This window comes from Lissotriton vulgaris (genome assembly GCF_964263255.1).
Source record: "Lissotriton vulgaris chromosome 5 unlocalized genomic scaffold, aLisVul1.2 SUPER_5_unloc_1, whole genome shotgun sequence".
In the NCBI taxonomy this organism is placed as follows: domain Eukaryota; kingdom Metazoa; phylum Chordata; class Amphibia; order Caudata; family Salamandridae; genus Lissotriton; species Lissotriton vulgaris.
Window position 1 is genome coordinate 2,667,375 of NW_028240613.1, and position 15,817 is coordinate 2,683,191.

A 15,817-nucleotide genomic window follows, 5' to 3' on the forward strand; every position below is an offset into this window, starting at 1 on the left:
GTGAGAATGATTTAAAAACGTGCATATTCAGTCACTCCTCCACCTATACAGTCCTCTTAATGAGTTAAGAACCAAGTTGTCACGTATGCCTTAAGTGTATATGTTCTGCGAGTGACAGAAGCTTATACTAGTCTGTCCGGATGGATGTGTACTGCAGGGAATGGAAGATTGCACTTGCTGCCTTGTGTGAGGGAAGCAGGGGCGGCTGCTCGGAATCCGAAGAAGTGCTGCAGCAGGGGAGGGAGGCTGGTAGGGGTGGATTCAAAAATTAAAAAACACAGACAAAAAAAGAAATCTAAAAGTATAAAACATTACTTATTTGCAGCTGTGGCCACCGCCTTCCTCCTCTCCCGATCCTCGACTCTGTTTAGTGCACACTGCGCAGGCTCCCAGATGCCAATCCCAATGCTGCTCTCATGCTTCGAATACCATTACCCAGCATGAGAGAAGCTCTGGGATTGGTCTGAGCAGCCTGGTTTGGCGCTCAGACAGGGCCTGGGAGTCTATGCCTTTTCTCCCCCCCCCCCCCGGCTGTGCAACACAGCTTGGGTTGGAGAAATGTTTAGTGCTCATGTCAGTTTGGCTGTCCTTAGGCCGCCTATCCTTAGACTGCTGGACAAACCAACATGTGCACTTAGAAGTACCCATCAACCCGCCTCCCTACTGTTGTCATCAGATTGCATTGCCCCGCCCTATGACTGGCCTCGCAGGCAGGCTGCAGGTAAGATGAAAAATAAAATGATAATAAATTGTTTTACTGTCATTTCATTGTGTTTAAATCTGCTGCCTCTCAACAGTGGTGCGATGCTCCTCCACCATAACGGAGGATCCGTCCCTTGAGGGATGCTTGCTTTGCTGCCTCCACATTGTACCTGTTCTATGAAGAATCGAAGCGTGTCATGTTGCTCCCTGATTTGTGTTTCTTGTGATCAGAAAAGTTTGTAAGTGTAACTGTCCTCTGAAGAAAGGAATCTTGCTCAGTTTCTTCCAATGGCGCCCCATCAGCTGTTGGCCATCTTATAAAAAAGCACAAAGGATATTCTGAATGCACTTGCATAACATGGCCTAAGGACCAGGGCCTATTTCACAATATTTGTTGTGTGCCTGTTCACCTGAGGAGAGCGCCTGACTCCATAGGAACAATATTCGAGTGCTGAAACATATTGACAGACAGGATAAGCAGGGCCCGTTACTTTAATGTCCTGTTTTCAATCTTTTTACAGTGAGATAGAAGTAAAAACATTTTGACCTCACCCGAGAAATTTTAATGTAGGTCTAACAGTTTAGCATAGAGATAACATAAATGTCACCGTAAGGGGTGACATAATCTTACCCAAACTAGGGAAACCATATCTAGAAAATGTTGGCCAACATCACTTTATGGGGTTTTGAACCCATAATGAAAAGTTTTAAAAGCAAAACTACAAGCCCCACAATGCCAGATGCTGTTGGTTGAAAATACAGGGATAGTGTAGTACTATAGAGCTAATTAGCAGACTTGTGAAATTCTAAATACAATTTAGTTATTGCCATCTGCATTTTTTTGGTAGGCAACCTAAAGCCCAGCGGGCATGAGGGCTAAGATAGCCTTTAAAATGCAAGTATCTCGCTAGTAATGGGCACATTAACAGTCCCGGTAAAAACAAGTGGTACCCACTTTACCAGACGCAGTGAAAGGTGTGTTGCCCCCCTCCTTGGCCTACTCAGTCCTAGACCCAGAGGCTGGTGTGATTTAGATGGAGCACCTGCAACACCAATGTGGCATGCCTAGACTTGGACAGGTGCAGCACGTGCTGCCCCGCGGGCGCCGCCGGGGTTGATCGACAGTCTGTGGGGCTTGGGGTAAATGAGTGGAATGTAAGAAGCTTCAGTTATATTGCCAGATAGCCTCTGCCATGAGTCTCATGGACATAAAGTGTGAAGTGTATGTGGCGCTTGGGCCAGCATTGTGAAGATCTCCGGTATTGAGTAAATTAGGCACATTGGGCCAGATGTAGGTGGCCATTTACCGACCGGTAACGGCCGATTTCGGCCGTTACCGACCGGTAAATGGTCATTCCTGATGTAGGGGGCCTATTTTACCGATTCGGTATATTTAACGAATCGGTAAATTTACCGAATCGGTAAAATACAGAATCGGTATGATTCGGTATTTTAGAAGTGGTAAATTAGAATTACCTACATCGGGCCCTTAGTGAGGGGCCAGAAGCACTTGGCCAGACAGCTTGAGGATCTTTGCACCATGTACCATGGGCAAACAATGTGAGGGGCTTAGGGTACATTATGTACGGAAAGCATGTGACGCCGAGGGCACATTGATATTGTCAAGATCTTGGGATGCATAGACTGACAGTGCTTGGAGCTTGAGGTGCCTGAACAGCGCTAGGGTCGTGAAGTACATGGAACTCTGAATACAAATGCATGAGGCATAGGTTGTATGGACAGATCATTAGACAAAGCTGAGGTGCATTGATGAAAGGCATGAAGAAGTTGGTGTACATGGCGAAAAGGTGGAGTAGCATGTCACATGCTACTCCATGTTTGGTCACATGGGCTGAGTACGTGGTAGGTAGGATCATGCTGACATACATGTTTAGAGCTTGAGGCCTATGAACACATCGTGGGGTACCTTGATGAGCATGGACAAACACCGTAATTCCCTGTGGTCTGGCTTGAACCACACTCTACTGCAGACTGTGATGCAAGTAGGTCCACTGTCCTATGGAGTCTTCACTCTACAGGGCACTACACACTGAAAGTAGATATCATTAAAACGGAAAGTTATGTCGTGGGTGTTGGGATTCTCAGGGGCACCCAACAGATGTTACATTGGGTGCCCCATCAGTTTGCATTATGCCGCTGTTAAGGCTTATTGATCATTGTAGTTGTATTTGTTTTGGGCTTACAACCCTTGACAAGAAGTTGAAGCGCTTAACGGCGGACAGCACGCTTCTTCAGAACCCAAGAGTAATCTAGTGGTTACTGCAATTAGGCGTGTGCTCTCAAGAAACAATTGTATGCAGTTACCTAGTGATCGATTATATTAATACCAGTTAGGAGTGATCATCAGTGGGTGTTATGTGGTTTCAGGTGAATGGTTGGTGAGATAGATAGGCTGGTGGAGATTAGGTATTGTTAGATTACAGGATAGGATTTTAAAAGGACAGGTTGTGATCTACGAAATGAGGTATCAGCCAATTGCGGAGTTACCATAAGAAGGATTAAGGAACAGAGACAAGAGACAGAGATGAGGCAATGCTCAGAAATAGAAGACATGCAGAGGATGGAAGATGATAGCACATGTCAGGAGTTAGGGGCATAAGGAGGGAGTTGGGATGAGCTGGAGTGCATGCCCAGTGTGAGGTGCTAGAGCAACCGGACAGCTTGGAAATCTTGGGCACATGGCCAGACTGCCTGAGGGGCATTGGCTGCATAGATGGGGTGAAGAATTTGAACACATAGTTCACTGCAAAGGAATAGAGTGATGGGAGAGGTGTGGTGTAGTGGCCAGAGTGGCTGACTCCGGAGTGTGGGACTCGCGGTTCAATCACCGGCTGCAGCTCAGCTCAGCACCATGTGATTCTGGGCAGAAGCTCACTTAATCTCCCCGACAGCCCCAGCGCCGTGAAAACGTATGGGGTGATATATTCGCGCTCTACAAATAGGAATTAATGATTATTATTATTATAGTGTGAGCAGATTGGAGCACATGGACAGCAGTGTATGAGAAATATGGGCACATGGCGAGGGCATGGAGCACTATGTTCAAGGACAAACCGAGTGAGGAGCATTGAGTGCAAGAGCGGTGTGAAGAACCTGACCCATGGTGCGAGCACCAAGGGTGAGGAACACAGGCACAGGGACACCTCGAGGAGTTTCGGGTGCACCGACAGTCTGAGGTAGCCTTCCCTCCCCTCCTTTCTCTCCTCACCATCCCCTTCCTGGGCCTGACGTGGCGTTCCTGTTTGGGCCTGACCCCTGTCGCAGTCTGGCAGCAGGTGCTGCTCTGCCCCACCTGTCACATTATTTATGCTGTGAATGTCAATCCGCCCACAGAAATCCTTCTTTGTCTGCAGCGCATTCACATGTCAGCTGTGCTTTGAAGGCCTTCCAACTGCCTGTAAATCTGGTTGTACCAGCCCTCTCTTCTTCACTGGTCATGGTTTGATTCCTGTGAGCTGCCAGAGAGGTCTCGACTGCAGGGTGCTCAGTCGGGTGATGCCGCGGTGCCACTTCGCACCCATCGTTGCACTCTGTAGAGAGAGACCAAGGAAAGGCAATGACCCTTCTTGGGATTCACAGAAGGACATAGAATGATTTTTTACTTAAAACATCAAGCCTTGGCAAGATCCGGAAATTATCCAATTCAGATAAATATATTCAAAGATAAACTGAACATATTCAAAGACATCAAAGACATAAACATGGTCAAGGACAAAAAGACGCCTGAATTGTGTTGCCAAGAGATTCAGATATGCCTAGTTACATTCCGACTCCAGGTTTAGGCAGCCAAGAAAATATTCTAATGCACAAATGCTACAATCAGAGCATGATGTGGAAAATATCAACAGTACATTTACAACAACCTGCAAACCAGGGTACTGCATACTACACTGTACCTGTGTGGGGCACACATAACCAAAAGAGGCCACACCCCTTAAAAGCCTTGTGAACTGTGGGCAACCTCGAGATAGAGCTAGAAGGTCCGGAATAGGCCGTGGCGGAGTTCCGCGTCTTGCACGCTACACGGAGTTCCGCAAGCAGCAGAGTGCGTTAGGTCGCACGGTTCGCGTTGATTTTTAGTGCCGGATGTTTGCCCCACCTGGAAAATCAGCATGAACGGCACCATGCGCAGCACAAGAGGGCGCTGCTTCTTTCTGCCACTCGAGCGGCAGCTTCATCAATGCGAACGGATGGTTTCTCAACGCAAGTGGTTGCGACCATCTGAGAACGCCCGCGTTGATAAATCTCGCTGGGAGGTGGTCTAGTGTTTAATTTTCCTCGCTCAAGCTCGCCAACTAAACGTTGGTGAGCGCGACTGAGGAAAAAACTCAGCTCCTCTTAGGGAAGCAGAATTTTATAGGAACACCACATGCTCCACAGAGCGCGTAGTGCAGAAAACTCTGCAAACTCCGCTGAGTGGAGATCCTGCCAGTTGCCTTGTGTCATTATCCCAGCCTATTTTCTCTGTAAGAAGCCCACCTCTGCACTCATTGCGTGCACCGCTTGCCCAATGCGACTTGTGTGACTGTATGCTCTGCAAGTCAGAGAACTCCCTCTTACACTCATGCCTGGAAGAGTTGACTACTGAACGTTCCCTCATCCCTGTGGCTGTATGACTTAGTATATTGGAGCTCTGCAAGAACCCCTCCCGCCTCCTATTCTCATACTGCATGACGTGTGTTACTAATAAGATCTACAAGTTGTTCCCTCTCTCCCTCTCTATATGACTTCCTTTACTGTAAGCTCTGCGTAGAGCTCTAGTTCACCTTGTGTGTCTATACACCTTGAGGTAGTCTACAGGGAGTTTCCTCTCAACCAGTGTCTTGTGTTATTGCTAGCTCTACAGTGAGTTCCCACACACTTTGTTGCGATGTTAATGTGTGCAGTCTGCTCACTGTGATCTTGCCTGTGGAACCTTTGAGGGGGCATGCTTGTCTTGGGCTCCAGTAAGCTCTGCAGTGAAACCTCGCTCAGCCTTTGAGCATGTAAGACTTGAGTTCTTGGAAGCTCATGTCCCTGTGTCTGATGACTTAGACTGCCCTAAGTTCTTTGGAGATTTCCCTCTAACCCTTTCGGCTATCATGGCTTGCATTATGAGAGCGCCTGGGAGCTCCCGCTCCCTCCCTTGGCCAGTATGACTTCTGTGACGATAAGCTCTGCAGGAGCCCCTTCGCATTCTGTTCCAGTTTACCTTCTCTTACTGGATTCTTTGCAGGGAGCTCCCTCTCACCCCTGGATCAGTTTGGATGGTCTTCCCCTGCAGGGAGCATCCTTTGAACCCTGGACCATCATAAGCTTGGTTGCTAAAGCTCTGCATGGCGATGCTTCTCACCCTTGGACCAGTAAGACTTGTATGACTTTCAACACTACAAGCCGCTCACTCCCACCTCTTGGGCCACTCTGACATGTTAGCCCTGCAGGGAGCTCACTATACCCCCTGGGGCCATTATCAATTAGATTGCCACAAGCTCTGTGGGGAGCTCCCTCTTCTTCTCTGAACCAATATTACTTGTGTGACTATAAGCTCTTCAGAAGCTTCTTCTTACTCCTGCACTATTATGACTTGTGTGACTATAAGCTCTGTAGAAGCTTATTCTCACTCCCCCGACTAGTATGACTGTGCTACTATAAACTCTGTTAGTAACTCCCTCTCCGGTCCTGTTACTATAACCTTCGCAGGAGTGCCTTCTCACTCCCTCGGCCAGTATGGCTCACGTTACTATACACTCTGTAGGTAACTCCCTCTCCAACCCTGGGCCAGTATACAATATATATATATTCATTGGAGATACAGTGGGGAAGAAACTCAATTTAACCTATAGGAAATCCACTTCCATGTCTGATAAATTAGTTAAAAACTACCTGGAGCAGCCCATATCTGCAACTTGCATGGCACTAAACAAAGGATTCAAAAAGTGCCCCAACTGTAAAGCCTGCAGGTATGGATGCAACAAAACTGAATACCAGGTTCCTTTCAAAGATAGTCCTGTGCCTATAACAAAACAACTGACCTGCAAAACAGAATTTGCAGTATATGTGTTGCAATGCCCTTGTGAGCTACGGTACTTTGGGAGTACCCGACTACCAGCTCACAAGCCGATCTTGCAACACATAAGGGCCATCATTACTAAAGACTAAGCATACCCGGTGGCCCGGCATTTTGCGAACACCCACGACAGTGACCCAAAACATCTACAATATTACATCATTGACTGTGTGATGCCACTGAAACGGGGTGGAAACAGAGATGCGTTGTTACGGGTCCTGGAGACTAGATATATATTAGAGCTTGATAGTAGCACCCCGGGGGGCCTTAACGCAAGTGAGGATTTGTACACTTGTTTATAGTTCCTCGGGAATCCTATCGAGCGAAATCAATCATAAGTATGTCTTATCCAGGGAACACCGAGGTGACTCCACTTCTTTTTATTGTGAGTGGAGGTCAATAAGAACAGTATAACCTAACCTTAAATGAAACTAATAGAAACAATTACACTTTCTTAGCGGCTCTTCTTTTTCTAAACAATGACATTTTTTTTTAATTAACACTAGACACTTTATGGTTATATTTGCACTACATTTGCACAGTTGTTTTACACTATAGGAGGAGGTACAAGTAGTTTACAGGCTGCGAGAACATTGCACACGCACTTTATATTATCCCTCTTGGGATATATTTTGCACATGTTTTTAAACTTGGAAACTAAAAACGTAAAGAATATTTTACATATGTATTTATTATCATTTGCGTATTTTGCACATATTTATAGTATTATATAAATTGTGTAGATGGTTGGATGTAATGTATTATGGTTTTTTTGCTTTACAGGCAGATTTAATTAACATCCAACCATAGTCTTTTTATAGTTTCCTTGTTAGCCATCACTGAAGTGAATAATGATGGAAACAGTCTGCTCTCTGTATTAACTATAAATACCTCCCCTTGTTCCAAAGAAACACATCATGTGATCAAGCCTGTGGATACAGGCGAAACACGTCATGGCGGGCATGCTGAGCGTTGAAACACACTATTAAAGCACCTCTGTTTTAGCACCAGGATTGGATTTCCACTCTTTGTCATTCTTTGCCGACAGGAACGAGTTGGTGGCGCCGTGGCGTCTGGCGAGAAATCTTTCATATATATATATATATATATATACATATATATATATACATATACATATATACATATACACATACATACACACATACATACATATATATGTACACACATATATATATATATATATATATATATATATATATATATACATACATACATATACGTATATATATCTATATGAAAACACAAGCTCCTCCTCGAATTTTGCAGCGTTTCAGGCAGCAGTTTCTCTTGATCTGCTGCTCTGATCGGTCTCTGACCTTTTATACACACAAGAGGCATGTGAACTTGCATGGAAGCCCCGCCCGTTTGGGCCCGCCATTTACCCACTATGATGGACAGCTCACTCAAGGGACCCCTGCGCCCTTCGGGCGATTGCATAGTAACACACACATGGTCGCTGGAACTAGTTGAAGCTCAAATTCAGTGACTCATTCATCAGCCCAAAAACAATCGTGAGCGTCGTCGAGGCCGCACAGAAGACCCCCCCATTAAGAAAATCCGCAAAATCCGCGAATCCGCAAATTCGCGGATCCGCGAATCCTCAAATTCGCGGATCGTGGATCCGCGAAATCCACCCATGCTTAGTTAGTCCTATGCTTAAAAACTTTGCTGTATATATGGCAAAAGACTTTGTCCATTTCTATCTCAGCGTGAATAACACTGTGCTAATCCTACACTTAAAGACTTTCATAGAAAAGCAGACATTTGAGGTGAGCAGATCTAGAGTGTCGCTGGTGTTGAGAGTGCTCCATAAAGGAGCTGCTTTTTACCTAAACTTGAGAACTACCCAGAGTTCTCAGCTTCTTTTTTGCATAATTTATTTGTCACTCTATGCCTGAAAAGGTATTTTTCTACTTATACTGGGTGCTCCCTTGTGTCTGGACAAAGCTATACCTCTTAGAAGAGCTCTAATTTGAGCGAAACACTGTGTCAGAGGTTGCTTTTATTTATTTCAGGTTGGCTTGGTTGCATTTGAGGTGAGCAGATCTAGAGTGTCTCTGGTGTTAATAGTGCTCCATAAAGGAGCTGCTTTCCACCTAAACTTGAGAACTACCCAGAGTTCTCTGCTTCTTTTTTGCATATATATATATATATATATATATATATATATTTATATATATTAATCAATCGTAGAAAGGGTTGCCCCCAAAGGACGAGCCACACACAGGTAGGTATTTTTCACGTTTATTGAAGAGAAGCTGCCAGCTAGTTCCACAGAATGCTTCGCACAACAATGCCTGACGCGTTTCGTGCGGCATGCACTTTGTCAAAGGCAAATTCATCAGCACAGAGTGAAGCATGTCGGGCACTTTATTTGAAACACAGAGTATCCGCCCAGTGCTTTCAGGCAAAGCCTGCTGGCACATGTAGTGTCCATAAAAATAATCCTTCAGTGAGGTGCTCCAGCACTGTTGATGAACCAAATAACACCCCAGTGGGTTTGCGAGCGCTTCCTGCTTTACAAACTGCCATGTAGTACTCCCCAAACGTCCTCCTGTCCTTAGCTGATACCGGTTGGCATCAACATCGGGCCGCTTCCAGGCAGCGAGGCACCGTCCGCGGCTGGGCCAGCCGTAAAAATACCAATAGTAGAAAGGGTTGCCCCCGAAGGACGAGCCGCACACAGGTAGGTATTTTTCACCGTTTATTGAAGAGAAGCTGCCAGCTAGTTCCACAGAATGCTTCGCACAACAATGCCTGACGCGTTTCGTGCGGCATGCACTTTGTCAAAGGCAAGTTCATCAGCACAGAGTGAAGCATGTTGGGCACTTTATTTGAAACACAGAGTATCCGCTCAGTGGTTTCAGGCAAAGCCTGCTGGTACATGTAGTACATGTGGTACATGTAGTGTCCATAAAAATAATCCTTCAGTGAGGTTCTCCAGCACTGTTGATGAACCAAATAACACCCCAGTGGGTTTGCGAGCGCTTCCTGCTTTACAAACTGCCATGTAGTACTCCCCAAACGTCCTCCAGTCCTTAGCTGATACCGGTTGGCATCAACATCGGGCCGCTTCCAGGCAGCGAGGCTCCGTCCGCGGCTGGGCCAGCCGCAAAAATACCAATCATATATATATATATATATATACTCCTTCAAATCTGCGCCTTCTTGCAGCATGCGCGATGAACGATGCACGGACCACAGGATTCTTAAATTACCAGTAAGTTTATTGTCTTCTTCTCACAAACCAACAGTGGCAGCCATACTGGCCGAGGGATTGAGAAGGCACTCCTGCAGAGGTATTGTAACGTATTATCCCACCTTGGAAAAAGACCAAACAAGTGGACGCTGCTATTAGCAATCCGTGACTGCACGGGGAACCGTGGTCATTGCATCAACGTGTCACGGCCCGGTTTGCAATCTGGTTTCAGGGCTGAGGGGTTGGGGACTCAAGGCGGGCATTAACATTGTGACTTTGGGACTCTCTCTGCTTTTATTTAGCAATCTCCCCACCTTTGCAAGGCACAACAGTGCTTACTGAAGCACGCTTTGACTCCGTTATCTACACTCACCAACTTGATGCATGCTGGGATCTGCAGTCTTCTGACAACTGGCTGCAGCTGCAGGCAATCATAGGCGGAGCCAGCATTACTACCACCAACGGGAGGGCCGTGGAATATACAAAGGAAGGAGTGAACTTGACCCAGCGTAAGAGGCATCTGAAGACGGCTTATGCCGAAATGCATTAAGCCCAGCATTTTGAATAAATGGTCGCCCTGTAATCCCTGCTGTGTCCACTGGTCATTTCCTTGAAGTGATCTTTTTGTTGGATATATATATATATATATATATATCCAACAAAAAAAATATATATATATATATATATATGTTAAGATGTTACTATAACCTCCGCAGGAGTGCCTTCTCACTCCCTCGGCCAATATGGCTGACATTACCATAAGCTCAGTAGGTAACTTCCGCTCCAACGCTGGGCCAGTATAAAATATATATATATATATATATATATATATATATATTCATTTGCTGAGAAGAAATGGTCAATAAATAACATCTTGCCTGAGACCCGAGTGGTCCGTTTCTCCTTCTTCGTCGCCGGGAGGTTGCTGGAGTGTACATTGTGTTGGATATATATATATATATATATATATATATATATATATATATATATATATATATATATATATTTTTTTTTTTGTTTTTGTATATATATATATATATATGTGTGTGTATGTGTTACTATAACCTCTGCTTGAGCGCCTTCTCGCTCCCTCAGCGAGTATGACTTCTCTTATTATACGCTCTACTGGGAACTCCCTCTCAGGGCCTGGGCCAGTATGACTGACATTATAATAAGTTCTCTAGGTAACTCATCTTCAGCTCTGACCAGTATGATTTGTGTTACTTTACCCTCTGCACAAGTGCCTTTTCACTCCCTCGGCCAGTATGACTTGCGTTACTATAAGCTCTGCAGGTAACTCGCTCTCTAAGCCTGGGCCAGTATGACTTATTTTACTCTAACCTCTGCACGAGCGCCTTCTCACTCCCTCGGCCAGTATGACGTCTCTTATAGTAAGCTCGGCCGGGAACTCCCTCTCAGGCCCTGGGCCAGACTAACATGTCACACTAGAGTGGGACACTCCTTGTCCCATCTTTAAGAAGGGTGACCCAGGTAATCCTGGTAAACATAGACTCGTAACTATGCTACGCCCACAAACTAAATAGGCTCCAAGAATATCCTGAATGAGTTAATGACTTGGGCTGACACTAATAACATCTCTCCTGCTACTCAGACAGATTTTCGTCGAGGTATGATGACAGAGCAAATTGCTTGCACAAACAGAGTATTGCCCAATAACCTCAAATGAGGCTTAATTAAATTATAAATATATATTCTAGTTCCTCATATAAATCTATATTATTTAATGAAGTAACCATTCAATGTAATTACCTCTATAGCATGGCTTATGTTTATTTTAATCTTACTCTAAACAAATATGTTGCTGCACTTCTGGTATCAAAGTATATCACCATTTAACCGAAATTATATATTTTCTGGAGAATTTTTTTTAATTCTTTATAGGTATTTATGACAAACATAAAAAAAAGACTACACCTTTTTACACATTACAAAAGTACTCTGAATTTTTTCATAGTCTAGAATTTTACATATAGAAAATAGTCCTTGTTACATTGATCTCATAACACTGTTGTTGCACTGACGTACTTGTGAAACCAGGTCATTGTGTTATGTAAATGGAGGGTAGGACGTATTTCTTCCCCCCCTACACTATTGAGTCCATTTTCTCTGTTCTTCATTTAAATGTGCTTGTGATAGTATTGTCGAGGCGTGTCGGCCATGGGATTAATTCACGGACCTCATCAGGGCATAGCTGGAAGGATAGCATTGTTACTCTAATGAGTCAGACGCAATTAAATAATTCATGGCGCTCTCTAATATATCGCTCGTGTTGTAGTATTAAAAGGCTCATGACGAGGCTGCTCAGGCATATGAAGAGTGGGACCCCGACACTCAGTTCGGGGATGTAAATGTTCATTCATAGCATGAAAGAGATCCATGACTGAATAATTGCGTGCTAACTACTTGGAGACAACGGCGTGTAAATAAATGAGTCACATGGAGGGAGTGCATGGAGACCAATGTCCAGGGACATCCTTAGGATTTTGTGGGCCCGGGGCCTAGAGTTTTAGGGGGCCCCTGTTCAGAACCGTTTTGAATTTATAATCCAGTTTCAGCTTTTTCATGCCCTCTTAGTCCAGGTCACTGACAGTGCACAGAAAGGCACACTAGTCCAATTCTCAAGTTATTACATCTAATGTTCATGGATAGTGGTGAGTGTTTTCAATATTGTAGCTCGCAGCAGCTCACTTACATTACTGCAAATAATGTTTGTGACACCCGCCCACTTCTCATATATGAAGTCTTGTTTTGATCCAAATGAAACTTTATTTATGGATGTAGCATGAAACAAGCACAACATTTCGCTGCAAAATCTTTGTAATAGACTTTCACTCACCACTCACATCAAAATTAAATTAAAGAGAAACAGTATTTAAAACAATCTGTCAGTGAATTATACAAGGTCATCAGGGCAAGACTCTCTACAGAACAGAGCTGGCTTTATCAGGGAGCCCCCCCCTAAAAGGCTGGGGCAGTGGGCCAGAGCCCACTTTGCCCATGCTTTAAAACGTCTCTGACGCTGTCACTAAATGCACATTGCAACGTGCTTACGCTCATGGCCATTGGGTCTCTGGCATGTGTTTCAAGGCCTTTGTTGTGGGTATTTAGTGACTTTTAAAGCTTTTGACCACTTGGATCATGACTGGTGTGGAAAAAATTCTATTGTAAGATCTTCCAAGTGAATTAACTTGTATGTTGGTTGATTTTCATTATGAGACATGAGTGTGTATATCTTAACAACTGCTAGCATTAAATATTGAACTGCTTCATCTTCAGGAATTTTCCAAGGCTCTGTACACACCCTCACCTTAATAAGTGTCTGATTGAACTCTTTCGGCGCTCCTCAGTGGCCAGGGTATACGGTTGGGGCGACAAAAATGGCTCACTTCTCCACCGCCTTGCCACATACACTAGGGTGAACCGTATAATTCCCGAGATCATGGCGCAGGATGGTTGGATGTGCCTAACAGCCGTCTTCAGCCAGGATAGCTTGACTCCAGTGGCGTAGTGAGCACGGGACCCACGTCTGAGCATACCCTTCCCACATAGGGTGAACAGCAAAACATACAAGATGATGGACGGAATGTTGCACAATGGCAAAACATTCACCCCCAGTCACAGATCTGGGTTTAATCCATCGTTATTTTGCTCACCAAGCCACCTCAGTTCAGACATGGCCATATGCAAATCAGTCTTGACCCTGTGCCTCATGGGAACAGTCCAGCCCGAACTGCCAAGCCATGTCTTCCCTGGACCGGAATTAAGCATCAGACGTGGGTCCCGTGCTCACTAGGCCACTGGAGTCAAGCTATCCTGGCTGAAGACGGCTGATAGCCAGAAACCGGTCCTAGGATGCTTGATTCCGGTCTAGGGAAGACATGGCTTGGCAGTTCGGGCTGGACTGTACCCATGAGGCATAGGGTCAAGACTGATTTACATATGGCGACGTCTGAACTGGGGTGGCTTGGTGAGCAAAATAACGATGGATTAAACCCAGATCTGTGACTGGGGGTGAATGTTTTGCCATTGTGCAACATTCCGTCCATCATCTTGTGTGTTTTGCTGTTCACCCTATGTGGGAAGGGTATGCCCAGACGTGGGTCCCGTGCTCACTACGCCACTGGAGTCAAGCTATCCTGGCTGAAGACTGCTGATAGCCAGAAACCGGTCCTAGGATGCTTGATTCCGGTCCAGGGAAGACATGGCTTGGCAGTTCGGGCGGAACTGTTCCAATGAGGCACAAGGCCAAGACTGATTTGAATATGGCCATGTCTGACGTGGGGTGGCTTGGTGAGCAAAATGACGATGGATTAAACCCAGATCTGTGACTGGGGGTGAATGTTTTGCCATTGTGCAACATTCCGTCCATCATCTTGTGTGTTTTGCCGTTCACCCTATGTGGGAAGGGTATGCCCAGACGTGGGTCCCGTGCTTACTACACCGCTGGAGTCAAGCTATCCTGGCTGTAGACGGCTGATAGCCAGAAACCGGTCCTAGGATGCTTGATTCCAGTCCAGGGAAGACATGGCTTGGCAGTTCGGGCTGGACTGTTCCCATGAGGCACAGGGCCAAGACTGATTTGAATATCGCCATCTCTGAACTGGGATGGCTTGGTGAGCAAAATAACGATGGATTAAACCTAGATCTGTGACTTAGGGTGAATGTTTTGCCATTGTGCAACATTCCGTCCATCATCTTGTGTGTTTTGTCATACTCCTCGTCCAGCGGCTCAAACTCCACTTGTCCACACTGGTTCATCCCGACCAATGCTGGTTCATGCCCTCCCGCAGCACCCGGCATTGTCTCCGTAGACTGCAATCAGCCTTCGCCCACCCCCATCTCCTCACCCCGTATCTTGTGATTCTTCTTGTAGACTTTGAGAAGGCCTTTGATTCAGTGGATTGGGGGTTTCTAGAGAATGCTCTTGACAGGATGGGACTCGGTCCCCGCTTTTGGGCCATGGTCAAGGTTCTTTACACCCTCCCTCTGGCTTGTGTCCTGTTGAACGGGGTTCTGTCAGAGCCCTTCTCGGTTTGCAGGGGAACGAGGCAGGGTTGTCCCCTTTACCCCCTGCTCTTTGCTTTGGTAATGGAGCCCTTGGCGTCCATGATGCGGACATGCAAGCACTTGCTGGTATAAGAATGGCCCAACACTGAGCCAGACAAAATTGCCCTCTATGCAGATGACATCCTCATTTATTTAACAGATCCCACACGGTCAAGCCCCCATTGTCTCCGCATTCTGCATTCCGTCGAACGGGCCTTTGGCCTCTGGTTAAACCCTGGCAAATCGGTTCTAGTTCCCCTCCACCTATCCCGTGAATGTTTCGATTGGCAATCCGATATACCTCTTCGCCGTCAATCCTTCAAATACCTGGGGATATGGTGGACCTAACTCCCTGAGCTTAGCTAGGCCCTCAATGTCACTCCCCTGGTGAAACGGGCCAAGGCGGACCTCCAGAAGTGGCAGACATTGCCCCTGAACCCCATGGGGAGGGTTGCCCTCTTTAAAATGATGGTGCTTCCCCTCTTCCTCTACGTTCTTCAAAACACCCCCATGTGTTTTCCCAGGGCCTGGCTCCACGAACTGGATAGCATGGCCAACAAGTTCCTGTGGGGGAAAGGTAGGTCCTGACTGGCGTTAAATGTCTGTAGGATCCCCTTGTTTGATGGGGGTCTAGGGATGACTCACCTTTATTTGTATTACCTTGCCACGCAACTTCTCTCCATATATAAATGGTTCCATTGGGGGTAGTCTGACCCAGCTTTCAGGCTCAAATTGGGGTAGTTGGGTCTCGCCAAGATTCA